Source organism: Belonocnema kinseyi, chromosome 6 (assembly GCF_010883055.1).
Source record: "Belonocnema kinseyi isolate 2016_QV_RU_SX_M_011 chromosome 6, B_treatae_v1, whole genome shotgun sequence".
Classification (NCBI taxonomy): domain Eukaryota; kingdom Metazoa; phylum Arthropoda; class Insecta; order Hymenoptera; family Cynipidae; genus Belonocnema; species Belonocnema kinseyi.
In genome coordinates, this window is record NC_046662.1 from 88,803,616 (window position 1) to 88,815,613 (window position 11,998).

The window sequence follows — 11,998 nt, forward strand, 5'->3', positions numbered from 1 at the left end:
ATAGAGCTCCAAGGAGATTATGTTGAAAAATAAAAAAAAATTTACCCAAAAAAAATTGTTTTTATGCTTCATTCTAAGGACTTATTGAACTACCCTCGTAATTAGTCAGGTTGTATTGAAACTGACCGTTTCGTAAAGGTAAATTCATATCTCGGGGTTCAACAAAAGTGTCCGTGTCCGTTATAGAGAGTGTCCGTTAGGAAGAAGTAGCTTAACATGGGATTTCCTACACCTTGGGTCGCAGAATCACGTTAAGTATCCGTAAACAGGGGTGTCCACTCTGGAGAGGTGTTCGTAAGTAGAGGTTTCACTGTATTCAATCAACTTATTTATGGATTCTCATTTGTATTATACTTGTTTGTCGATGATTCCGAATATGTTGTTTGTTTTTTACGTATTTCTGAATTGTTTAATCAAAAATAACTAATTTATTAATTACGAATTTTTCATTTATCAATTTTAATCTCATTTATGAGCTGAAAAAGGTTCGACCATCTCAGCCAAGAGAAGGCTCGTTTTGAGACAAGTAAACGTCGTGTTAGCCAAGACAAGGCTCGACTTGAGATAAGTAAACGCCTTTTTAACTGCCGTGGCCATAAAAGTAAGGCGAAGGCCTATGCCTCGACTCAGTTTTGAGACGTAGCCAGACATCGATGTCTTGGAGACGAACTCAAGGCATAACCAAGTCGAACTCAAGTCGAAGCATTTTTACTCGGGACCTAACAGAAAAATACGCTAATGGGCAATCAGAACTTTCAATTACGAGGTTCAAGAAACTGTGCATAAGTAACAACGTATTTTAATCATAATTAGTTCAGTTTAATTAATTTAATTTGGATCACAAACATTGAAAGCCTTCTTTAAACCTTAATATAAAAAGTTAAACTAAACGCTTAATACTTAAATACTGAAAATACAATACTTAAACGTTTACAGACGCCGCTTTCCAGCTGATTTCCTTTTGTGTGATCCGTCCCATAAATATTCGCTAGAAGACAATAAATAATCAATTACCATAACAATCATTATATAAGTTTTTTATTTAAATAAAAGTAACGTTTTTAAGGTAGAAAGTCTAATGTTTTGGAAAACAGTGGATTTTTAAATTATAAAAGATGAATCTTCAACAAAAAAGATAATTTTCAATAAAAAATTATCGATTTTAAACAAGATTCTCAAACACAAAGTTAAAATACCAACAAGCAAGCATAATTTTCTACCCCACAAGACGTATTTTTAACGAAATATATAAATTTTCAACCAAATATTTGAACTTTCAACCAAAAAATTTAATTTTTAAGAAAGGATATTTTCAGAAGATAACACAATGTAATCTTTACAGTGATTTCAGGGTAAAGTTTATCTGTTATAACTCTGTTGAATCTTGTTTTGTTTCGATGCAAAATATGATAAAGTCTCTACCAAACATGGAACTGTTAAATTTTTGTATTAAAAAATAATGATTTTAACAATAAAAATGGATTTTCAACAAAGTTATTAAATATTTAACCTAACACATTAATTTTCTACGAAACAGTAGAACTTTCACCATAAAAGATAATTTAAAATGAAATGCCTGAATTTTCAATTAAAAATTTTAACTTCCAGATAAAAAAATATCCATTTTGTTCCAAAAATGGAACAGTCTAATTGTCAGTTTAAAGATTAATTTTCAAACAAACATGAAATAAATTTTCATCAAAATAGTTACATTTTCAACCAAGAAATAAAGTTTCAAGCAAATTTTTTTTTAACAAGGTTCTCAATCTAAAAGTAAAACTACCAACAAACAAGTATAATTTTCTACCAAAAAGATGACTTTTTAACCAATTATATTCATTTTCTACCAAATAGTTGAATTTTCAACCAAAAAGTTAAATTTTCGACCAAGAAAATTTATGTTCTATCAACAAATACGATTTTTCAACTTATTCAATATACACGATAAAGTTTCACCAAACATAAAATAGTTACATTTTCCGATAAAGCAAATTTTAGCAATAAAAACGAATTGTTAATAAAGTTTAATTTTTGGCCAAATATTTTAAGTTTCCAGGCAAAAGGACGAATTTTCTACATAGCATTAGAATTCTGACCATAAAAGTTCATTTTAAATGAAATACTTGAATTTTCAATCATAAATTTGAACTTTCAACTAAAGAGGAAATTTTTTTAACCAAATAGTTCAATTTTCACCTGAAATATATCAATTTTTTACCAAAAATTCAATAGTTCAACTGTCATTGTAAAAGATTTATTTTCAACCAGGCATGGAACGAATTTTCATAAAAATGGTTAAATTTTCATTTCAAGAAATAAACCATCAACTAAAAAATGAAATTTTAGCAAAGCAGTTGCGTTTTCAACCAAATAATATAATTTTTTATCAATCGAAATAAAATCGGAACCAAGAATGTAATAGTAGCCTATATTTAATAAAAAAAAACTTTTACCCAAAAAGTTTGATTGTCTCACTAGATTATAGTTTATAGCCCCCCCCCCCCCCCCCCCCCCCCCCCCCCCCCCTCTCACCATCAAAGGACCCCGTAACACACCTATGGGAAAAGTGGTTTCCGTTAATTTGGCTGAATTTGTTATCTGTTATGTTTCTCGTAATTCTGAACAAATGTCTCAATGGGCACAAAGCACAATACTCCGAGGGTCCCAAGATGCCCGCCGAAGTCAGTATAATGGGGGTATCGGCTCTACAAGTTCACTCGGTCTTTTTCCTTACTCGGAAGAGTGGTTTCGGCTATTTGTCTGAATTTTTGATATGTTAGGCGTCTCGGCGTCCTGAGCAAATGTCTCAACGGACACAAAGTCCAAAACTCAAAGGGTTCCAAGATAAGGCCCGCCGAAGTCAGTGCGATGGGGGTATCGGCTCTACTCGTAAACTAGGCCATTGACTCTTATTGGAAACGTACCCCCAATATAAAGTAAATAAAAGAATTAAAAAAGAATGGCTGTTGTCGCTTGCATTAGCATTACACAGAGATCACAATCGGAGGTTGCAAAGTCGGACTTAAACTCCTTTGTCATCGCCAGTCTGTCAGTCGTTATAGTTATAAAGTTCTTCAGTATTATGCTTTTCTTTAGATTTCTAAGTTCTCACATTTTTTAATTGTTAAATAAAGTTTTATATATTTTTTTATTTGCTACTGACTTCAGGGAGCCTTATCTTGGGACCCTTTGAGTTTTAGGCTTTGTGTCCATTGAGACATTTATTCAGGACGCCGACCAAGTGAACTTGTAGAGCCGATACCCCCATTATATTCACTTTGGCGGGCCTTATCTTGGGGCCCTTTTATTTTTGGGCTTTGTGCCCATTGAGACATTTTTTCAGAATGACTAGACACGTAACATATAAAAAATTCAGTCAAATTAACAGAAACCACTTTTCCCAAAGGCGTGTTACGGAGTCCTTTGTAACCTAGTTTATGGAAAGTACCGCCAGGCCAATTTTTATTTAAGGACTATTAAGTAAACTAAAACCACAGAAAATGTATAACATACTTAAAATTAAAAAATATGTTTAATAAAAAAGACTAATCTTTTTTAAAAAAGTTGAATTTTCTACCACATAGTTGACTTTTCAACCAAATTTTTAAGTTTCAAAGACAAAAAGACAATTTTTGTATATAAAAGAATACAATTTTTAACCCGAAAATAAGAAAGTTCAAACAAAAATTTCATTTTCCCCCAAATTTTTAAGTTTTCAGTCCAAAACGTTTTTACCTCAAAAAAGGGAAGTTTTAAGAAAAATGTTTAATTTTCTACCAAAGATATGAATTTTCTGCTAAAATTATGGATCACAAAACAAATAAACTTGTAAGAAATTACATCAATTTTGAACCGTGTAGTTAATTTTTCTAAATAAAAATATTATTTTTTGAAGAACAATAGAAGATTAAAATTTTCATTCGAAATTTTAAATTAAAAAAAATGAATCTTTCGTAAAACTGTTTAATTTTCAAGACAAACAGTCTAATTTTGTACACAAAATAGTGAGTTTTCAATTAAAAAGTAGTTAAATTTTAAGTTAAATTGTTTACTTTTTACCTTGAAAATAAAATGTCAACAAAATAAACACATTTTTTAAAAAATAGTTGAATTTTCAATGGAGAAGATTAATTTTCTATTCAAAAAGACGAATTTTTTACAAACTACATAAATTGCGAATCAAGCAGTTGAATTTCCAAATTTAATTTAATTTAATTTAGATCATCTTTTCATTAGGAATAAAAAAGATAAATATTCATTTCAAAAAATTAATTTGTCATTCTAGAAAATTATTTTTAATAAAAAAAGAACAAATATTCTACAAAAAAGTTTTATTTTCTATCGTGAATTTGACTTTTCAACGAAACTGCTGTATTTCAAAGACAAAAAGAAGAATTTCTTATATAAAAAAATGAAATTTTTGACACAAAAATATAAAACTTTAACAAAATAGTCAATTTTAGGTTAAAAAAAATTTTTTTACTCAAAAAAGAAAAATTCTAAAAAGAAGTTTAATTTGCAACTGAAGATATAAATTTCCTTTCAATCTTAAATAAGGATGTAAAGAAATATAAATAAAGTGGTAATGTGCCTGATGATTAATTACCTCTAAATATATTGTGCAATGACTCTGGCCCTGCCATGTTTCCCTACATGAAGGTCATGGATCTTAAAGGTAGAAGGATATTAGAACAGAAAAATAAAGATTGACTTTTAAATTAATAAATACAATTCAAATTTAAGCTGAATCGATTAATGCTAGAATTACCAGTGATTACTGAAATAATGATAATCTAGTGCAAACTTATATTAACCTCAAAAAAATAAGGGTTAGATTGCAGAATAGGGGCGTCACCTGTCACCTCTGTTTTGACTGGAAACTAATTTTTTTTGGCAACAAACTATCAGAATCTTTAATTGAATGATAAATGAATCGATTTGATACGGCAAAAATGTTATATTATTGTTACTTTTGTTAATATGATGTCTCAAATATGGGTCTGTCTCGAAATATCGTATAATGATCATATTTAACGAGAAGCGAAAATGGGTATTGATTTGACCAACATTATTCTTTTTACTAGTCATAGGGTTCCACGCAACGTTGGAAAAGGGTAGGGTTTTGACAAAATTACTTTTTTGACTTGTCAAAGGGGTGTTTTTTTTTGGCCGTTTGGATGTTTAAAAGCACCTAAACGATGAGTTAAATCTGATCATTCCGATGCCGTGGGATACCCATATTTAAGACATCGCAGTAACAAAAGTAACAATAATTTTAAACTTCTGCCTGGTCAAAACGCTTCATTTATCGTTCAATTAAAGACTTTAATAGTTTGTTGCCGAACAAGACTGTTTTTCCAGCCAAAAAACAGATGACGCCCGTATTCTGCAAATGCACCAAGATTAGAATTAAATATTTCAAATTATTATCACTATTACTTATTTAAAAAAGGTAATTACAGAATAAGATGATTTAATTAAATCCTCAACAGATGCACGCACTTCACACATGAATACTATAAGGTAAAAACTTTCTTTTCTTGACGGATAGCACTATACTGCATGGATGTCACCTGACCTTTATATTTATTCGTAGTGACCATACCGAAAGGGATACCTTAGTTATCCCTGATAGTCAGACTGATGTTCTTATAAAAGTCAGACTGGCCATAAAATGAGAGAATTTTTAACTGTATGGAAAAAATTTTGAAAGGACCGTTCGACCATGTAAAAGGAATCTCTGGCTCCCTCAATTTTGACCATATAATTTGATAATTTTGAATATGAAATCACGTAGCATGATTGAATTTCTCTTGGAAATTGTTGTTGCAACAAATTTCACTGAAAATTGAATCAATGTGTTAAAATCCTATTTACGCAAAGCCATTTTCTACCGAGAAACCGACGTGTTGGGAAGGAAAGAAGAAAGAGGGTCGATCCCTTATATTGCGGACAAAATATAATCTCTGAGCTATAGTGGTTGTAGTTGTTCAGGAAACGGTGCCAACGAATGTCTAGCCCCAAACTCCGGTTCCTAAAGAGCAGCGAACTCGTCTTCAGAAATTCTGTTGTGTTACACTGCATATTTTGAACAGGATATAATCGGTACTTTCATTCAGACAGTCTCTGTTAACCAGTTTACAAAACATCTCAGTAATCCGCTTTCATGGTAGCTGTTTGAAAATACTACCATTTTTTTAAAAGGTATTCGGACTTAGAATCAGAATTATATTGGGTAAAGATGGTAAAGAATTGCTTATATATCACACAGGCAAAATATGGTATATTATAGAGATCTTATTTTTAATTAAGTTAAAAAACTGTAGGTTAATTTGAAAGATATATACATTTAGTTGTCATTTTAAATGTAGTAGTTATGTAGTTGTTAACTGCTTTCTATTGTGCAACGCTTTTGATCGGAGCACCGGAGAATGTCGGGCTTTTTTTTAAACTGAATTTTTCGCAGATTTGTTTGTACATTTGCAATAAATATAGTCTTGCTCTTCGAAAAAAATATGTTTGGAATTGCGCTCACTTTTGCTAAACATCTCCGTTTAAAAATTGAAGATCATTCTATATTTAAGATTTTAAATTTAAGGTTTCGTTCAAAATAAATATATCTTCTATAGTATATATATATATATATATTTGCGAATTTAAAGCTTGTATTGATAGATAGTTCAAGTAATAAAGTTCCTTTTATATTTGCGAACGAAAAGCTCATTAAATATTTAGCATGGTAATTATACTACAGGTAAACCTACATTAATATAATTAGTTACTAATAATTGGCATGATAAGCTCATAATTTAGAGATACTCTAAATATTTCGCAAATAAATTGAAACAAGCGTGTTATTTAATATATTTTTTGTTCAAATATAAAATTTACCCACTTCTAATCATTTCGAGGACACTAAAATATGATGTTGCCAAATGCACCATAGATTGAAGCATGATTTCCTATCGAAAATTCAAAATCTATGTTTTGGATCCTGGATCACAAAAACGCGGAATAGCACCTAAACTACAATCGGCAAAATGCACCCTTTTCTTGCGGAAACGTCACAATTAAAGGATCAGTCAACTTTGGACGCTCCAAAAAAGGCTATTTATGCGATTTTTTTTTGAGAAATCAATAATAGATAGTAATATAAACTTGTTGGCTTTTGATAAATAAGGTTGTAAAATACATTAGAAAATTTTTTTAATTCATTGTTATAAATATTTAAATACAAAAACTGCAGTTGGACGTAACAACTCAAAAATGGATAGGTTAGGTAGCTCCATCAGAACTTAAGAACGGCTTGTCCGAAAAGAAAAAATCAAAGTGCTATAGATTCAGCATGACACCAGCTACAAAATGACGCTGGAATATAAAGTTTCGACAACAAATGAAAAAATGGCAGTTAAAAAATGAAAAAGTTGTAGAAAACATGTTTTTTCGCTGTTTTTTGCACACACAAAAATATAGTAAACATTCAAGTTTTGAAAACGCCGAGGGTCATCTTGGTGCATATTATGTCTACAATATGTTGTCAACATTTCATGAAAATCGGTTGATTAGTTTTTGAAATACGATGCAACTAGACTTTTGAAAACGTTGTTTTGAGAAATACAAGTTTAAAGTTTTTTAAAGTGATTAAAAGGCAGATGATTAAAGGCAGGGGATTAAAAGGCAGACAGGTCGGTCGACTAGACTGATCCATTAATATTCTGAAATAACATCAGTTGCTTCCTTGCGCAGAAGTTTTATTGCGGTTTAATAAAGCACACACTTTTGATCGAAAATTCAACTGCCTGGTTCAATATTTGTCCTTTTGGATAGAAAATTGGCCCTACTAGATTGAAGATTCATTTTCTGGTAGAAAAATCTTCCTTTTGAATTATTTTCTATTAAAATGTCTGCTAATATATTCCTGGTGCAGAATGAATCTCTTTTGGTTGAAACTTCTGCTATCTCCTTTTTTTTTGGCTGAAAATCCGTCCTTTCTGATCGAAAATTCATCTTTTGATAATTCATTAATTTATTAAAAATTCAACAATTTTTTTAAAAATTCATCTTATTTTTGGAAAAACATGAATCCTTTATGGTTAACAGTTTATTCTTTATAATTAAAAAGTCCACTACCATATTTTTGGCCCAGAATTCATCTATATCTTGTTCAGAAATTCGACTATGTACTTGATTGAAAAATTGATTTTTTTGTTAGAAATTGAACTATTTTCTTACAAATTCATCTTTCATGGTTGAAAGTTAATTCTTTTTATTTGAAAAGTCTACTATTACATTTTGATTTGAGAATTCATCTTTTTTGTTTAAAAATTTGAGCATTTGATTAAAAAGTTAATATTTTGTTCAAAATTTAAATATTTCCTTAAAAATTCATCTTTTAGATTAAAAGTTAACTCTTTTCATTTAAACAGTCTGTTATCATGTTTTAAGTTCAGAATTAATCTCTTTTGGTTGAAAATTCTACTCTGGTAGAAAATTTAATTATTTTGTTGTACAATTTCATAAAAGTCAACTTTTTGGTCAAAAATTCAACTGCTTTGTTGAGCATTTATCTTTTTGAGTAACAAATTTATTCTTTTTTCGATTGAAAGTGCATCTTCTGGTAGAAGAGTAACCTTTTATAGTCTATCCAAAATGACCAGAAATTTTCAGGAGGAAAAAATATAATTTTTGTAGGAAAATTTAATTTAAAAGAATAAAAGATTTTTGAAGCTATGTAGCTTTACTCCAGTGTACGTTATTCTAATTTTTTAAATTCGCATAGATAAGATTCTCAACTTGAAAATATGAAGATTTGGATTGAAAATGAGCTTGGAAGCGTTTAATTTTAAAAGAGCGAATCGCATTAATTGCAAGACGTATTGCTGTTCTTTAAAATTAATTCCCCACGATTTTTAGACAACTTTTTATTGACCCCACGGAGAAAAAAGTTCAGTGGCTCCTACCCTTGCAAGGGTTAGAGCCACTAAACGGAATAGTAAATTATGGAAGGGCCACTACAAGAGTAGAATCTGCTGAACGCGTGTTGAGTCGACTCTACTAGTCGCTGAAGAGTAGCTTCTACTACGCAGGCAGTCGCACGTACAATTCCTGTTCAGTAGAACATACCGAAGATGAGTGCGATCTACTGAACAAGAATCGTATATGCGACTGCGTGCGCAGTAGATGCTACTCTTCAGTGATTAGTAAAATTGCGCTTAAAATGATAAAAAAGAATCCTTAAAAATTTATAATTACACAAAGTACATGATTTTTTTCTAGATATACATGCATCCACATATGATTAATTGGTAAATCGTATTTTTAACACTTTATGAAGAATTAAAATTTCGCACGCAACGAGGGGGATTTGAACGCATAACCTATCGCACGCTAATCAAGGACCCTAACCATTCACCTATCGAGACTAGTTGTCAGCAGCTTGAAAAACTAGGAATGGATTGTTAATCAGAGAGGTTATCTTTATACTTACAACTAAGGACCGTCAGAGGGCTATACAGTCGATTTTACTGGACAGATGGTCAGCCTTCGTACTCTTCTGTTCAGTAGAATCAACACAACGCTGTTTAGTGTTCTTGAATCAACGAGTAGTTACTATTACTATAAATCAGCTTACTAAACGCGAATAGTAGCATATACTCTACCAGTTCTCTCCGTGCTGTGACACTCGAGTCCGCATCGCGACAAAAGGCATTGCACTTGCGATAGCTTGGAGAGAGTAATGGCTTTCGGAGCTGGTAGTGGTGTCACTCTACAATGCTTCGATAGCCTGGCATGTTAGTCGCAAGTATAACAAAGTATGAACCATATAGGGATGATGCTAAAACCAAGAGCGATAAGGACTGAAATAGTAAAAAAAGGGATAAATGAAAAGAGATGTCGAGACAGAAAGAAATGTATAGGAAAGGGCAAAAAGAGCGTGGAATAAAAAAGGGCGTTGGTCTATGACTCTATGAAGGGTGTCTTTCTCGACAGATAGTTGTTTAAGGTTAACAGTGATCAAGAATCCAGTGCAATCGGTTAGCCCTCGATTGGGTGACCGTTCGTTATTTTCTATTAGAGGCCGTCCAGAAACTATTTTACTAATTGTGGACTATTTTAGACATTCCCTTTTTCGTTGATGGCCGTAGCCCCCCCCCCCCCTCCCCATCAAAACTAACGTAGCCGTTAGATAAACACGGAATGCACGTTTATTCTGCGTTTTTCTTTCATTTTTTTCAAGAGATCAGTTGCCGAATTTGGTCTCGAAACATAGGAAACAGGTGGATGATTATTCATGAAAATAAGCAAATTACAGATAATTACATTACACTAAACTCATGCTTTCACTCCAGTGTGGGGGTTGCCTTCAAAAAGCCTTGGACTGAATTCGGGGGGATCGAAACTTTAATAGTCAAGGCCGCATGAACCATTTCCAATTGGAATACATGCTATTGCGCAATATACTTGACTCAGTACACAGTACTAGTAGTTTTCAATCTAAAGGATGATTTTTTCAACCAAACGGAGTAATTTTCAAATAAGAAAGTTCATTTCTTACAAAGAAAGATTACTTTCTTATCGTAAAAGATGAATTTTCAACCATACAGTTGAATTTTTATACAAAACGATGACATCAACAAAACAGTTAAATCTTGAACAAAATAATTGAATTTTCAACTAATTAGCTGAATTGTAACCCAAAAAGATGGATTTTCAACCGAGCAGATCAGTTTTCTACCAAAAGAGGAATTCTCAACAAAATAGACGAATTTAAACCAAATGGTTCTGTTTTGAACTGAAGAAGAAAAGTTTTTGACCGAAAATTTAATATTTAAATTTTCAGTTAAAATAATTACTATCAATATCAACAAAAAACGAATTAATTTTCTACCCAACAGGATCAATTATCAACAAATACATACATTTTCTACGGAATATAGTCAAATCTTAAACATATAAATTATACATGTTTAACCAAGGAGGTCAATTTTCTACAAAAAAGATTAATGCTCTACTAAGAAAGACGAATTTTCAACAACATACATGAATTTTCAACCGAGTTGTTAAATTTTGAAGTCAAAAAGACGAATTACATACAAAAAGAGTTAAATTTCCAACAAAAATGTTAATATCTAAATAGTTGATTTTTAACTAAAATGGTGAATCTTTAACAAAAAAATGATTTTTTACAAAATAATTCAACTTTAAAGCAAGTAGTTGATTTTTCAAGAACAAAAAAATAAGAATTTTCAACAAGATAATCGAATCCTCAACCAAAACAGAATAAGTTTCATCCAAACAGTTACATTTTTAACAAACAGTATTTTAAACAAACAATTTGCAAGAAAATAGTTCAACTTTCAATTAAAGAGATCAGTTTTGAACTAAAATGATAAGCCTCCAATATAAAACATTAATTTTCAACAACAGAGTTCAACATTCAACCAAATCATTGAATTTTCAATTAAAAACATGATTTTTTAAACATGAAGATTAATTTTATACCAACAAATTTCTTCGACATCAATAGCCCCCAATCAAGACATGCTGAAGTCGAAAAGTTTGACTTGAGAAAGTCTCATTTTTGAGACGGATTCAGACTTCAATTTATGTCTTGGAGACAAGTTTATATGTCTTGAAGAGATAAATTTAACTTTTGAGTCGAATTTTTATCACTGCAACTCGAGCGGTTTATAACTTCGAGTGTATACTTGTCCTAACAAAATTTTTCTAACGGCTTAGGAGATCCTTCTAGAAAGTTACCATTTTTCTTTTTTTGTAGACAATTTTTAAGGGTTATACTCGTTCAGACCCACAGATTCTGAATTGTTTAATCAAAAATAACTAATTTTTCATTTATCAATTCTAATCTCATTTATGAGCCGAAAAAGGTTCGTATTGAGGCAGCTTACTTGAGACGAATAAATGTCGTCTTAGCCAAGACAAGGCTCAACTTGAGACAAGTAAATGTCATCTTAGCCAAGACAAGGCTCGACTTGGG